The sequence below is a fragment of the Tachysurus vachellii genome, chromosome 21 (assembly GCF_030014155.1).
Source record: "Tachysurus vachellii isolate PV-2020 chromosome 21, HZAU_Pvac_v1, whole genome shotgun sequence".
NCBI classification, from domain to species: domain Eukaryota; kingdom Metazoa; phylum Chordata; class Actinopteri; order Siluriformes; family Bagridae; genus Tachysurus; species Tachysurus vachellii.
Genome location: NC_083480.1, coordinates 1611900 through 1628942, shown reverse-complemented (window position 1 = coordinate 1628942; position 17043 = coordinate 1611900). Strand labels below are relative to the sequence as shown.

Below are 17043 nucleotides of genomic sequence, written 5' to 3'. Positions count from 1 at the left end.
GAGCATTTCCCGCCGATTTTAAAGTTATGGCAAAACAAATATGGCCACAATTTGGCCCATATTTGTATAGCCATGCCACATCTAGGCCATATGTGCCAGATAATACCCACATGTAGCCCAAACGTAATTGCTATCTGGGCAGTTTCCAAGTCTTGTTGTTACACAGGAAGACGGCTAGAAATGTATTCTCACAGGCTGTGTGTAAACGCCTAACCAAGTCAATACTGGGCATTGTCAGCTTGAACCCAGTCTGGAACATTTATCATCAAAGTTCCATCTGGCCATACCATTCTCAGGCGTGTGACATCCACCCTCAGCTGACGACCCCAATAGCTGTCTCAGTTCACTGGAAGTGGGTCAAAACTCTTGCCAGAATCATTCTAATTCTTCTCCAAATCTCTGTCTACCCACATCCTTTGAATTAAGGAGTTGTTTGTTTACCTCCTTTATGTCCGCAATAGTCCATGAGTGCTGGATGGGAGATGGTTTGCCATCATGACCATAGTATACTTTAACATTTGCGTGTTAACAAACTTAGCACAGAATTCCTGCATGAACCGTCACTGACCTGCTTTTCCCTCAACGGTCTAAAATGAAGTTGTTAATTTTAAAGGCAGATTTTATGAAAACAACAAGTAACTTTATTCTCTGCAAAGAGACTTCTGTCACACACACATAAGTGAGCATGTGAGAGAGAACTTCCTCTTCTTACAGCCTCATAATTTGCTGAATTTAAGAGATGTCTGTGCCCCAAACTCGAACTGAACCTTCTGTGTTTAAGTCAAAATCAACTGCTTTTCTGGTGATACTTTCAATGGCTGACCATTTTGTGAATAAGGAGTGTGTGTGTCTGTCTGTAGGAAAGGAGAAGCATTTTCATTCACATACACATTGTTAGTTACACTACACAGGTCATATATGGTAATGTAAAAACAAAACAACAAATCCAGAAACAAGTCTGTGAGCTCCTTTAACACAGCAAACAAACTGCAAAAAGATTGTAAATAATACAATACAATAAATAAGTAACAAAACAAATTACACAATTTAAAGACTAAACTTTTTTATAACCTTTCATAGAAAAAACTTACTGTGTTCTTATCATAATTTTAGGATTATGCAGCCATTGCTTCCTCTTAAACTCCTCTGTCAAACAGCTGTTGGTCTCAGATTAAGTCAATAAATCATCCAAAGATTGCTATCTCTCGTTGACTCCTTTATCTGATGATATAGCCCACTAAGAGGTGCCAGCAGCACCCAGTTATCCATGGCGGTAACTTTTGTGGTTTTGCACATTCTTATCTACCGCACTGATTGGCCAAGGCTAGATGTCAAGAAGTTAAACCTATTGATCAGTGAATATTTCCCCCCACTACCCAGGTTTGCATCTGTATATTTCACAGCATAGTCATTTACATAGGCAGAGGGGATGTAAAGGATGGAGGTGTCAACTGCCAAACCAATTTCACATCAGTTATCTGCAGTTCTCGACAATAATCTGTGCTGCCTAAACATTCCCGTGAACCAGAAACTTCCTCAGCAGTTTTCAGTGCAATTAACTGACAAAAATCATGCTTTTCATACAGTAAATTTTACACTTTACAAAATATCCACACAAAATATACACAAAAGTTATTATTCTATTGCTGGACAACACTTTTTTTACAGTAGTATTCCCTTTTTTATAGTAGCTGTGCTGTTAGTTATGTGTGCTGTATGTTTCTTTTCCGCCTCCTACTGGAGTTTTAAGGTACTGCGCTATATTTTGCTGTTTGCTTCCGGTTTTTTCTCAGTGAACGCAGTCGAGAAGTACGTGCACGCAGTTCCTATCAGTTATTGATTCTGTCGTTCATACCTTGGAAATATATGTCTGTAAGTGCTAAAATTTATACTAAATAGTGTTCTAGTGTTATGTAGAGTAAAGTAAATTGTAGATTAAGATTATTGCTATATTTTTGTTAGACATGATTCGCGTTATTGGTAACGTGCCTTGTTTTAGCATACTAGCCTGCTAATTTCTCTTCATAAGTGTATGTGCATAATCTCATTAGAATATAATTTCGAATGTAATTGTTTGACGTGTACATTACTTAAAATAATGTTAAAAAGGAACTATGTGCAGAATCAAACTGTAAAGTTAAACTGAATGTGTACATAATGTTCATACATATTTTTTCCTTTGTTGTAATTTTACATAAAAGAATTGAGAAGAACAATCACCAGTAAAGTTATTAAAGTTATGAAGACTGCTTTCTGGAGTTCTTTTTTGAAAGTGTACGCTATCTGTTAAGCCTTTGCTCAAGCTACGCAATTGGTCAGAACAGAATAGTAGCAGTTATAATATTTCTTATAAATCTCAACTTAAACATTAATGAAATACTCCAGTGATAAGAAAATTCAACTTTGCAGTGGATACAAATAACTTTGGTTCAACTTCACCATGCAAAAGTGATTTAAAATGAATTTGGCCATTTAAGTGTTCAGTACTTTTCTCCATTTTTCTGTCCCTGCTAGTGAGCGCAGCAGCAGTTTTAAACCAGGGCTATATAATTAGTTTGTCTAGGGGCCAGTTCATGAAAAGCATTCCAAATGAGGGGCCGGAGAGATCTGTCTTGCAATAGGAGTGATGACACAACAACAATATACAAGCCCAGATGTTGTATTCTTGATAAGTAATCTTTTTACTAAATTGAAACATGCTCGTGTTGTATTTTGAAACTACAGCAACATCAGTGTATTGTAAGATGCACAAGTAGACTTTATTCTACATGTAAATGTCTAAATCAGAGAGCCATCTCAGAGTCAGCGGGTGCGGGGATAAAACAGACCCAAATGCAGGATAACGTAAAAATAAACAGCTATAATAATTAAAATATCAAAACAGGACCACAGACTAGACACAAGACGACAAACGACATGAACAGGTGTGCAGAGGCGGGAAGGAAGACACAAGAGCGAATCAGACACGTGACACAGAACATAAAAAAAGGCACATGGCAAACGTCCAGGCTGGATCCTGACAGCCATATCACACTCATTTAGAATTTAACTCATTTAACTGAGACTTAAGTTTACATAACAAAAAAGTTCACAATAAGGAAAATAATAAGCCATCTCAATAATTGGCAAACATTTAGGCTGCTTTCTAATGAGAGAACTTACTTTTTATATATGTATATATTGTTATAGCAGTACATATACTGTGGTGCAGGTTCTGGGGCCTGTTTCAGAAAGGAGGTTAAGTGAAATCTCTGAGTATGTTAACCCTGAAATGAGGAAAACTCTGGGTTTTCCGTTTCAGAAAGGGAGGTATGTTAAACAGAGAAAGCAGGTTAAGTTAAGCGCGTTTCTTAAAGAGAGGTAACTTATACTCAGAGTCAGTTACCATAGTAACTTACTCTGTGAACCTAACCTGGTCTGGAGCAGGTTTTCTTCGGTAAACACAGAGTTTCTTTCAGTCTCCTCCCCTTTTTAAAGAGGAAGCAATGTTTAAACACTTCATTCATTGCACACATTTCAGTTACACAGAGAGCATCTAAGGGAATGAAATATCCTTTTATGTACGATCCTGTTGATGAAGAGGCTGTATTAATTTGTAGGGAGTTACATTTACATCAGGAGAGGATTTTGAGGCCCAGAGTGGATGTTTTGTCACATCCCTATGCATTTTTATTTAAGCGGTACTGTTTTTCTTTAGACAATAAGATACATTCATAATCTTATCCATCCTTACATCAAAAACTTCGGCCATCGTGGCTCTGCTCTGAGCAGATGCTTTGCGTTGCCTTACATTTCTGTGAAGTCCTAATTGTAGTACTGTACTTGTTTTATCCAGTGTTTTTTATTGATGCCATTAAATACTGACCAGACATTATGGTTTCAGTTGGATCTTGTTCAGATTTGTCAGAAATCATCAGATTCAGCAATTATAATGTTTTTCACTGCATTGTTCATTCAAGTATTCACTTGAAATTGTTTTGGCTTCTGACCTAAATTCATTCATTCATTCATTCATTCATTCATTCATTCATTCATTCATTTTCTACTGCTTATCCGAACTACTTCGGGTCACGGGGAGCCTGTGCCATCTCAGGCATCATTGGGCATCAAGGCAGGATACACCCTGGATGGAGTGCCAACCAATCGCAGGGCACACACACTCATTCACTCAGGCAATCATGCAATCACACACTACGGACAATTTTCCAGAGATGCCAATCAGCCTACCATGCATGTCTTTGGACCGGGAGAGGAAACCGGAAGGGTTAGGGTTAGGGAATCGAACCCCCAACCCTGGAGGTGTGAGGCAAACGTGCTAGCCACTAAGCCACCATGCCCCCGTGACCTAAATTCAAATCAATTCAATACAAATTTATTTGTATAACGCTTTTAACAATGTACATCATCTTAAAGCAGCTTTACAGAACATGAGAAACATAATACAAAAAGTTTCATAATATACAAAGATTTATATAATACAGAAATTCGTGAATGAATGGTGAAACAGATCCATGTGCTGCAAAAAGTCATCTTAAATGAAGATGAAATGCAGAGTAATCCAAAATGAACAGCAAGAGGGCAAAAACGCAAGGCAGGTAAAAGCCTTGGCAATAGAGAAAATCAAGTCAAGTCAAAAAGCTTTTATTATATACCATATATATATACATGTGTGTGTGTGTGTATATATATATATATATATATATATATATATATATATATATATATATATATATATATATAAATATATAATATTATTTTATTATATACCATTTATAGCTGTTGCAGAACACAGTGAAATGAGACAACGTTTCTCCAGGACCATGGTACTACATAAAACAAAGACTAGGATTAGTAAATTGTCCTAGACACATTATTTAATGTCAACACTATATTCTGCACTTGCTGCTATTGCACTCTGATTAGACCTAAACTGCATTTCATTGCCTTGTACTTGTACATGTGTAATGACAATAAAGTTGAATCTAATCTAATCTAATCCAATCTAATCTAAAGTGGTAATATATGGAGTAATTTACAGATGTGTATGTACTATAAACATAGTATGGCTATTAACACAGATGGCTATAACTATGAACTGAAATTTACAGAAGGATATGTGCTGTAACAAAATATATGGCTATTACTATAAACAGTAATTTACAGATGTCTATATACTATGAACATAATATACAGATGAATATATATGTACTATGAACATAATATACAGATGAATATATATGTGCACTATGAACATACTGTAATATACAGGTGGCTATAACTATAAACTGAAATAATAGAAGAGTATGTGCTATAAACAAAATATATGGCTATTACTATAAACCAAAATATGCAGAAGGATATGTTCTATGAACATAATATATTGCTGTTACTATATACAGAAATCAGGTGGATATATACAATGGTAAGTTAGGCAATGGTGAGCAGCAATGCAAAAAAAGAGCAAGTGTGCAAATGCGCATAGTTTTTGTGTAAAATAACTTAAAGTTGCACATAAAGTGCAACTGTGCATTATGGTGCAAACAGTGCAGGACAAGACAAAAAATACAAAGACATTACACAAAAAACAATACACAAAAATACACAGCGTCGACCAGTGTAAATACTGTAACTTCAAACAATATTGCATGTGCAGAAATACTGGAATGAACACAGTATAGCAGCAGTTACATGAGCTATTATGAAAGATTGTGCAAAACAGCAATATTACCTGAAATGTGAGACAGCATGTGCAAAGAGCAAAAACAGTGTGTAAAACAGCAGAGATGCTGCTGGGCTTTCTTGGTGATGGAGCTGGTGTTGAGTGACCAGGTGAAGTTCTCTGCTAGATGAACACCAGGAAATTTGGTGCTCTTCACGATCTCTACAGATGATCCGTCTATGTTTACGAGAGTGGTCGCTCTGCTGTCCTGAAGTCAATAACCATTTCTTTATTTTTATCAACATTCAGAGTGTCACAGACAGAAGACAACGGAGACAGAGATAACGTCAAAATAACAGAGTTTATTGACAATGGATGGTGAAATGAAGTGAGCGAGGGTGCAACAGTGCTGGTGAAGCTCCAACACACACACACAGAATCACTGGAAGCAGACCCACGAGGATTAGTTCCTTGGATGGACGATGAACTTGGAGAACTACTGAATAAAGAGAGATAAAGAGTCAGGTTAGTAGACACAGCGTGCAGCAGCAGCTAGCGCATACGAGACCGGACAATGTGTGTGTGTGTGAGTGTCTTTTATGTGGTGCGGTAATGGCGGGTGCCAGGTGACGGTGATTAGAGCTCAGGTGATGAAGATCTGGTTTGCTGTTTGAGGGGAGAACCTGGCGATTCCGTGACACAGAGACAGGTTCTTGGCTCTACTGTTGTTCACTGTCTGATTATAAATATACAGTCTGAAAATTGCATATTGATAAGGAGGTTGTTGTCCTCAAAGACCACATGTAGTTGGCATCTCCATCCACCTTTTCCTTTGGCAGCTTATTGTTTTAAGTTTTTTGTCACATTAGATTAAATTCAACATTATTGTCATTGCACATGGGAACAAGGCAACGAAACACAGTTAGCATCCATCCAGAACAGCAAAGTAATTGTGAAGTACAGATACATGTACAGATGTACATGATACATATATGTGTCATATATAATCTATATATGAATATTGTAACACCTGTGGAAGTGACCCTAACCCAAGGTGAACATAGAGAGAAGCACAGAGTCAGTTCAATTCAATTCAAGTTTATTTGTATAGCGCTTTTTTACAATGGACAAAGCAGCTTTACAGAACATAAACATAGAACAGAACATAAACATAAGGAGTAGCATAAAGATTCAATATAATAAAAATTCAGAATATATATAGTTAACAGTATGTATGTGTAATGATCAAGGACGCAGGATAAAAGAGACCCAGATGCAGGATAGACAAACAGAAACGGGGTTTAATAACCAAAAGACACGAAACATAACGCAGACTGACAACAAAACAACAGGACAAAACAACAGTAGATTCTGCGGCAACCCGGACTAACTAAATAATACTAACAATCAAGACACATGAGGGACAGGTGTGCAGACCGGGAGGAGCAGACGAAGGCAGGGCAGACATGTGACAGAAAAACATAAACAAAAGGCACATGGCCAGAGTCCGGGCCGAGTCCTGACAGTATGTATGTATGTATGTATGTATGTATGTATGTATGTATGTATGTGTATTTATCCCAATGAGCAAGTCTGAGGTGACTCAGGCAGCAGTGGCAAGGAAAAACTCCCTTAAATGGTAAAGGAAGAAACCTTGAGAGGAACCAGACTCAAAGGGGAACCCATCCTCATATGGGTGACACTAGAGGGTGTGATTACAAATATACAGTAAAGCAAATGCTGTATTGGTGTAGGGATCACATGGAGTTCAGATCTCCTCTTAGTATCACAGACTCCAACTGGAGCTGGTAGATCTGTAGATGTCTCAGGATTCTCACAGAGTCGGCCTCATCTCAGTGGAGGTCCAAAAACTTCATTGCACGGCAGGCGATCGGAGCTGGTACAATGTCTGGGTGTCTTGGCATGGGTAGAAAAGGAGAAGAGCAGTGCAGAAGGATTAACATATCTGCTGTTCATAAAAATGTGCAAGTCTAGTGTAATAGTGCACAATATAATGGGATGTGTTATGTGTACGCCTGACTAAAGAGATGAGTTTTTAATCTACATTTAAACTGGGAAAGTGTGTCTGAGCCCCGAACACTATCAGGAAGACCATTCCAGAGTTTGGGAGCTAAATAAGAAAACGCTCTACGTTCTACTGACGCTCTAGTCCAGTCTAGAGGTCATGAAAGCATGAAATAGCTTCTCAGCATCAGAGACAGACAGGATGTTTCTCAGTTTGGCAATATTTCTAAGGTGAAAGAAGGCTGTTTTTGTGGTATGGGCGACATGCTTTTCAAAGGACAAGTTGCTGTCTAATATAACACCCAGGACTTTCACTGTCGAGCTACTAGTAACAGTACATCCCTCTAATTGGAAGTTAAATTGTGAGAGTTTCTGTGTACTGGTTTTTGGACCTATAAGTAGTATTTCTGTCTTATCAGAGTTTAATAACAGAACATTACAGCTCATCCAGTCTTTTATCTCTCTAAGGCATTGAGTTAATTTGGACAATTTAGTTATTTCATCTGGTTTTGATGAGATATTTAACCGTGTGTCATCAGCATAGCAGTGGAAACTAATCCCATGTCTTCTAATGATGTTCCCTAATGGAAGCATGTATATCGAGAAGAGCAGAGGTCCTAGAACTGATCCTTGAGGGACCCCATGATTAACTGGTAGTAAACTGGAGGGTTCACCATCTAATTCTACAAAATGGTATCGTTCAGATAGGTAGGATCTAAACCAACTTAAAGCTTGACCATGAATACCTTTTGTAATTTTGTAAATGATCTAGGAGAATGTTGTGCTCTATAGTGTCGAATGCTGCACTAAGGTCAAGTAGAACTAATAGTGACATACAGTCTTGGTCTGAAGCTAAGACCAGGTCATTTGTGACTTTCACAAGTGCAGTTTCTGTGCTATGGTGGGGCCTGAAACCTGACTGAAACAGTCAGCAGAACCCTTAATGGTTTACTTTACTATTAACTGGAAACATAATAATAATAATAATAATAATAATAATAATAATAGGAGTTTCAATTTAAATTTCAAATATGACATTCCCTCTCACCACAAATATGTTGTCTTAGGAACAAATTGCTTCTTACTGTGCAACATTTTAAATGAAAAAACAGAAGACAACAGTACACACAGTCAGACATTAGACCCTACACAATGCTGTACAATACCATCCATTATACAAAACTGTGTGGATGAGCTGTTATAGGAAGCATCATTTATTATATTGTTAGTACACAGGCTTGGAGTCAGATACAAGTGCAGATGAGTGTTGTGCTTATTAACCAGCAAGACAATCCTTTGTCTGTGTCTTAGTGAAATGGTATTGATTATTCATTGACAGAGACATCAAAGCACCTTTTGGACATTACTCAGGATAAGGGAATGACAAATGTTGTAAATATTAACATACTTTTTTCTTTTTAAATAGAGCATTCTCTGCAAACAAAAACTCTCATCTCTGTTAAGTTACATGCTTAAACACATTTACATGACCAACTTCACCATCCTTTTCCTAACAAGACCCAATGCTCCCAAACATGTTCATCCCATTGTCAAACAAAGTATTATTTACTTAACTGGACAGCTTGTTCTTGTGTTTCCATTCTACTGCAGGCTACATCTGCCATTAAAAGGTCATGTCGGTCACTTTTGGACCTCAGTGTTCCAGGCACACAGGTCACATCAGCAAGCCCTTCACTAAGATTCTGGATAAAATGGTTTACATTTACATTTACATTTACAGCATTTGGAGGATGCCCTTATCCAGAGAGACATACATAAGTGCTTAAATCTCTAGCATTGAATACATTAATGCTGGCTCACTAAGTTACATACTTAAAATACCATGAGTTTAAAACATTTGTTCAAAGTTACAATGAAAAAGTGTCAAAGGTGTTTTTTTTTTTTTAAATGCAAAAGATAAGGAAAGAAGTGCTAGTTGAAGTGTTTCCTGAATAAGTAGGTCTTCAACTGCCGCTTGAAAATAGCCAGTGACTCAGCTGTCCGGACCTCTAGGGGAAGTTCATTCCACCACCTTGGTGCCAGTACAGAGCAGAGTCTTGTAGTATACTTGCCTCTTACCCTGAGAGATGGTGGAACCAGTCGAGCAGTGCTGGTAGATCGGAGGGTGCGGGGTGCAGTGCGCGGAGTGATGAGGGCTTTGAGGTAAGAGGGAGCTGGTCCATTTTTGGCTTTGTAGGCCAGCATCAGTGTTTTGAATCAGATGCGTGTAGCTACCGGAAGCCAGTGGAGGGATCGCAGCAGCGGGGTGGTATGCGAGAACTTTGGCAGGTTAAAACAAGCCGGGCAGCTGCATTTTGGATCATTTGCAGAGGACGGATTGCGTTCATAGGTAGACCTGCCAGCAGTGCGTTGCAGTAATCCAGTCTAGAAATGACAAGAGACTGAACAAGTACCTGAGCAGCCTGTGTGGACAAAAATGGCCGAATCCTTCTAATGTTGTAGAGAAGAAACCGACATGAGCGAGTCACATTAGCAACATAAAAGGAAAAGGACAGTTGATTGTCCATGGTTACCCCAAGGTTGCTAGCTGTGGCTGAAGGGGAGATCAGATCGTTGTGCAAGAATATAGCAAGATCATGACCTGGGGATGAATCTGTGGGAATTTTTTAATAAAATAATGCTAAATACACCACGATCTAGGGGAAAGGTGAGAGAGGGAGAAGAAGACTCCATAGAGGGTCAAATGCCATAGGCACAGGCCATTAGACGCATGCAGGTCTTAAGCAAATGTCACATTATGAACAGGCCATTAGATGCACACAGGTCTTAGGCGTTTGGGCCCTAAAAGGTAAAAGGCCATTAGAGGCGAGCAGGTCCCAGACATAGGTAGAGAATGATTAACCACCCATATAGGCTGAAGACGCACAGAAACACACACACAGGAATGAAGAAAGGACACGTACACATAGTATTAAGGCCCAAAACTGAGCATAAGTTTTAATAAGAAGATTCAAACTCAGAAAGAGTCACTCTTAATATAAAATGGTTTGACAGCATGACGAGGAGGATATTGAGTCCTTTTATTAACACGCCATGGAGCTTGAGTAGCCTGAGTGCGTGTGGATGAGGCTGAAGAAGTCTGAGTAGACTTGGTAACCACTGTAGCAGTCTGTGTCGAGACATCGACCCCCTTAACAGCAGATGTGTCACTGGGTCGACCACGACTCTCCATATCCTGGATGTAATGAGTAATGACCTCAGTGAGAAGATCAGCAGTAGGTGAAGGTGTAGAAAGGTTGGTTTCATCCAACAGTTGAGCGACCCAAGCTGAGATTGAAGCTAAAACACAAGTCCATAAAGCCTTAGTAAGCACATACAGCCTCTGGCCACCGGGTTAATAAGTAAACTGATGGCTAATGCACATAGACCAAAAGTACAAGAAACCCATACGTACCCATGAAGAAAGTGAGTTGTGTTGACAAAGATCTCATGAAGCGGAATAAAGTCTAAAAGCACGGAAAACCAACTTAAAAGCTTTATGGCCTGATGACGTGGGCTATGAGCTAAGAGACATAGGAATGAGGCCCCTCGGTTAAAAGATAATGGGAATTGGGATGGCTAAATGCATAGCCTAATGCATAGGTAAACATGGACCATTTGGAGATAATGGTATTTTTCCAAAAGCGAGCAAAAACTGCGTACGTGAGCTATATTATGATTGGATAACGAGGAAAGGGGGGGCATGTCTGAACTGTATATAAGCTTGCTGTGACCAGCAGTGCTTTGGTGCAAGTATCGTCTACTGGACAAACTTGTATCCCTGGTACCAGCTGGTTGATTGCTGTCTTTGTGACTGTCAATAAACCTACCTCAACTGAATCCAGTCTTCGTGAGTTTGGCTGATCATTTCTTCTTTGATTTTTTACTTAGAACTGTTGTTTAAACTTATAGTCAGATTGCAGGAGCTAGCCTGGGCCAGTGTAGGTTGGAGTCGGTTTTCTCCTACAAATCACCTGGGATGAACAGCAGTTCAGTTTTGCTAGGATTGAGCTTTAACTGATGAGCAGTCATCCATGATGAAATTTTTGCCAGACATGCTGAGATCCGGTCAGAAGCTGTGTCATCTGAGGGTGGGAAAGAGAAGATAAGTTGTGTATCATCAGCATAGCAGTGGTAAGAGAACCCACGTGAGGAAATAACTTCACCAAGAGAGTGAGTATACAGGGAGAAAAGAAGAGGAATAAAGTACTGAGCCATGTGGGACGCCAGGGGAAAGTCTGCGTGGAGCAGATGTCACTCCCTTCCATGTTACCTGATATGAGCGTCCTTCCAGGTAGGAAGCAAACCATTCCCAAGCTGATCTGCAAATCCCAAGACTCCTGAGGGTGGATAAGAGAGTCTCGTGGTTGACCATATCAAACGCTGCTGAAAGGTCAAGGAGGATAAGGATGGATGACAGTTTGGCTGATCTAGCAGCACATCCAAAAGGGCTGTCTCTGTGGAAAGAGCTGCATTAAAGCCAGACTGGTTGGGATCTTGGAGGTTGTTCTGTGAGAGATAAACAGACAGTTGATTATAGACAATGCGTTCAAGAATTTTTGAAAGAAATGAGAGAAGTGATACCGGTCTGTAGTTACTGATGTCTGATGGATCCAGAGCGGGTTTCTTTAGGATGGGAATAACCCTTGCTCTCTTGAAAGTAGTTGGTACCTGACCAGATGCTATGGATCTATTGACGATAGTGGAAATGAAGGGCAGAAGGTCTTGCGAGATGGTCTGGAGCATAGTGGAAGGGAGTGGATCCAATGGGCAGGTGGTAGGATTGCAAGACTGGATGAGCTGTAAAATCCATACTTTGAGAATCCATACTTTGAGATATAAGTGCAGTCGGGGCTGAAGTGAAGGTCCGGCAGATTTCCTCAATCTTCTCCTGGTAGAAAGAAGCAAAGTCTTCTGCAGTCAGGGAGGATGAAGAAGGTGGAGCCGGGGGGTTGAGCAAGTGTTCGGTAAGAATCAAGATCTGCATCAAGTTGTGATTTCTTCCACTTTCTCTCTGATGATCTTAGCTCTCTTTGATTGTCGCGCAGCACATATGAAAGCCAAGGAGCAGAACAAGAAGTTTTCTTGGGTTTAGTGAACATAGGGCAGAGGAAGTCCATAGTTGAGGAAAGAGAAGAGAGGAAAATATCTGTGGCCGAGGCCAAGGGTAGTGAGGGAAAAGACTCAGGATCAGGAAGGGAAGAAAGAGTGCCAGAAGCTACAGAAGAAGGGGAGACAGAGTGAAGGTTGTGGCGGGTAAGAGCGAGGGGGTGAGAGGTAGTTTTAGGTAGGGTAGGGAGAGTGATGGTGAAGGATACCAGGTGATGATCAGAGACGTGTAGTGGGGTAGCAGTCATGTCTGTAGCTGGAGAAGGACGGGTGAAAACCAGGTCCAGGACATTGCCTCCTTTGTGTGTGGGGATGTAGCTGTTGAGTGTGAGGGTGAATGAGTCGAGAAGAGACAGGAGGGAAGAAGAATGTAGCTTGTCAGAGGGGAGGTTGAAGTCACCAAGCAGCGTCAGAAGCGAGCTATTGGAAGGGAAAACACTAAGCAGTGTGTCCATTTCTTCCAGGAAGTCACCTAGGGGACCAGGAGGGTGGTAAACAACAATAAAAGAGATAGTGTCAGCGTACGCGGGGGTAAAAACGGACCCAAATGCAGGACAGCTTAACAAAAACAGGGATTTAATAAATAAAAGACACAAAACAGGACACAGACAAAACCAGACATGAAGACAAGAGGATTCCGCGCTGCACAATGCAACGCGGCTCAACTAAATAATACAAATAATCAATAAACATGAGGGGCAGGTGTGCAGAGGCGGGGCAGACACGTGAACATGAAACATAAACAAAAGGCACATGGTCAAAATCCAGGCAGAGTCCTGACAGTACCCCCCCTCGAGGCGCGGCTCCTGACACGCCAACCCGTCCTGACAGTCCCGACGGGTCCGGGAGGGAGGAGCAAGGCACACGGCAGGGCGGGAGGGGGTAGCAAGGCACACGGCGAGGCAGGTGGGGGGAGCAAGGCACACGGCGAGGTCCACAGCGACGTCCACAGCCGAACAGGAGGGCCGAGCGACGTCCACAGCCAAACAGGAGGGCCGAGCGCAACCCCCGGCGCACCACAGCCAGACCCACCTCTCAGAACCAGGAAAAGGGGAGGGAGGGCGGGGAAAAAAAAAAAACTCCTCCACAAAACAGAAAAAAAATCCAAGGGGCAAAACACGGGCCTGCAACACCCCCCGCGGACAGGAAGTGGGGCGGCGTCCTCCACGGAAACCGGATGTGAAGCGACGCCCACCACCGGACAGGTGCGGGGCGATGTCACAGGACACCGAAAAAACAGAACAAAACTCGGGCTGGTGACACGGCCCGCAACCAGGAAGTGAGGCGGCGCCCCCCGCGAAAAAGCCGGAAGCGGAGCGGCGTCCCCCACCAGAAAAATGCGGACCGATGTCACAAAAACCCGCAAAGTCCAGGGGGGGAAAAAATAAAAAATGCTCCCAAGCGGCCGGTCCAGGCTGCAGCTGTTCTGCTGGGTCCTGGTCTGGCGGAATCCTTCTGTCAGCGTCGCGGGGGTAAAAATGGACCCAAATGCAGGACAGCGTAACAAAAACAGGGATTTAATAACTAAAAGACACAAAACAGCACAACAAAGACAACAGCAAACATGAAGACAAGAACAGAAGACAATAGGATTCCGCGCTGCACGAGGCAACCCATCGCAGGGCACACACACAACTCATAGAAACAAACAAACAAAAAAGAATACAACTAACAGTCCAAACGTAACCGGTAAAGACAGATTAATTTAAAAAGCATCGAAACTGCTTAACAGAGACCGCTTAACTTATACAAAACCAAAAAGGGGTAGAACAATCTTACAAACACTCTGTAAATCAGCGTGTTCACCGCCGCAACGTCCGCATGGTCCCGACTGTAAACCAGTAATGAATCAAGTTTATAAAACAGCTCAGAGAAATATACATAAACAACAAAATAAAACAGCAGTAAGCAGAATGGCAACTAACAAAACCGCAGCTAACGAAACAGCAGCAAGAAACAGCAGCACGAAACAGTAGCTAGCACTCTTTGGCCACACGTGAAAAACAAAAAAAACATTTCAAAAAGTTTCCCCCTTCCCAAAAAGAGCCCACTATGCTACACGACTGAAAAATAAAAGAATGAAGCAGGCGACTCACCAGGGGAAAGCAACAAGAAAATATAAGCCAAAAGACCTTTTCTGCCCATACAGAATGCACACAGGAGAAAGATTAAAGCACCCGACTCAAATGTGCTTTTTATAAAGCCACTAACACGCCGCACTAATTGCCATAAATATCTATAGACTAGATGTCGCCTTGGGGTCTTAAAAATGTATCAAAACCGCCGCCATCTTTATACACTGCTCTTGTACTTCAAATGCATGGACAATGCCGGACCTCTGTGCTGCGTTTGGATGATCAAACGAAAGAAATCTAAAAACCAGACAGCAAGGGTTTACATTACACAAGTGAGAATGTGTTTTATGATATTGAATGTTAGGAAATTATATTTCTGGTTACATTGGTTTGTTTCAGTCCTTGGTTAACGACCGCAGCTAATCCATGCTAGTTACTCATTAGTTTGTGACAGTTAGGAAAATCGACAATGTTTGTAGAATCCGAAGCTCTTAATAAGGACATTAAAAATTGACCCATGCTTTTTTTGCTTAAAGGTGAAAAGACCCAACTTTATGTACGTTTTGTAAGATTCCCTTATCTGTCAAACATATTTTGTTAGATTGTCCTGGACTTAACACAAGCAGAATGCTCTTTTATCAAGTTACTTCACTTAAGGACATATTTAATGACATTATGCCTGAAAAGGTTTTGGATTTTTTTTTTTCTTATGTTAATTTAAAACAAAAAATGCATAATATGACTTGCTGTTTATATTTGTTTTGTTTTTATTGTATTTATATGATATTTTGTTTTTGTAATAGAATTTTTGCCATGAAAATAGCTTTGATTGCTGACATGGTATTAAATAAAATAATCTGAATCTCAATCTGTTTGTAGATTCCCAAGTAATAAAGAGACGTCAGTCATGGACAAGTTGCAGGGACACTAAACACTTTATTTTTTTAAATGGTTAACTCAGCTGACAGACCTGGAAGGATGTCACCAGTTATGTTGGCAGTTCAGCGTCAAAGTCAAACTTTGTTTTTTTTTTGGTTTATGTGACTTTAGTACATACTTATTTAATGTGGCAAAAGTATTGCGGAAAAGGAATAAATAAATGATTGAACAGTCTTTAGCACCTCTACTATCTAACTTTCACATTATTTTCCTCTTGAATTTGTGATTTGCTTCCACCTGCAAATTGCTTTGTGCATCATATTTAACAAACCAATACAATTTAAATGTTTAAATGAACATGTATAGTCACACCATTGTAGCAGTGTTGCATGCAGTAGGCTATAAGGTAAGTAGTGATTGTTCATTTGAAGTTTATTCAAGTGGAATAATGTAAGTAATAGAATGTAAGAATGTAAGTAATAAACTTACACTTACTAGCACTATGCATTATATTGTGAAAAAGTAGATTATCTTCATATCAAAACCTTAAATTTTCTCTGTACTTAAATGATAAATACATGTCTGACCTTTGGAACGAACCAAAAAAAACTAGAAAATCGCATTCATGACGATTTATGGTGATTTTATTTCTTTGCTTACATTGACGCCAATGCATTAAGAGGAGGGGGTCCCCTGTACCAAGATGGCGGCTCTATTGACGCATTCGTTCCTATGTACTGCCCTATACAAGGCGACATCTAGTGTATATATCTATGACTAATTGCGTGGCACAGGTGTGCTCAATGTCAAAAGCTCCACGGCCGTGGGCGCGTCTTCGGATTTGAAATCCACCCATCAAAATAAAGGCAAACAAACCTAAAAGTATTGCATTTGTCACACATGTCTGTGTTTTTTTTTTTCACAGAGCCACTGGAAGAGACAGAAGTTGACACTCCCTGATACTGCTGTGCCCTGCCAGGCTCCTGGGTCATGCCTCATTTACTGCACAGAGCACACACAAGGACACGCACAAAGACAAACTTGTCCTGCCTTCACCTGCACTTTTACCCCACCTCTTAACTTAATAAAAGGACACTATTTTTTCTCTACTTTCCCTGTCTTGGGTGTGCCTGTGTTCTGCCCTGTTTTGCACTGTGAGTTCCTACAGTGTGTTTACAGAGAGTTGTTTTGTCCTTACAGACAACATCAAGGTCTGCACAAACATACCAATAACCACTATAAATAATAATTCATGTTTAATTATAATGATTTATTATAAATACCTTTTCATCACAT

At 40.4% G+C, this 17043-nt stretch overlaps 1 long non-coding RNA gene across 1 annotated transcript; it reads left to right on the top strand.

The window, feature by feature from the left end:
* The first annotated feature begins 1804 nt into the window (after positions 1–1804).
* Positions 1805–16814, top strand: LOC132837657 (uncharacterized). Its single transcript, XR_009647553.1, has 3 exons — positions 1805–1872; positions 5969–6184; positions 16673–16814. It is a non-coding gene; the product is annotated as an uncharacterized LOC132837657 (long non-coding RNA).
* Positions 16815–17043: the final 229 nt, after the last annotated feature.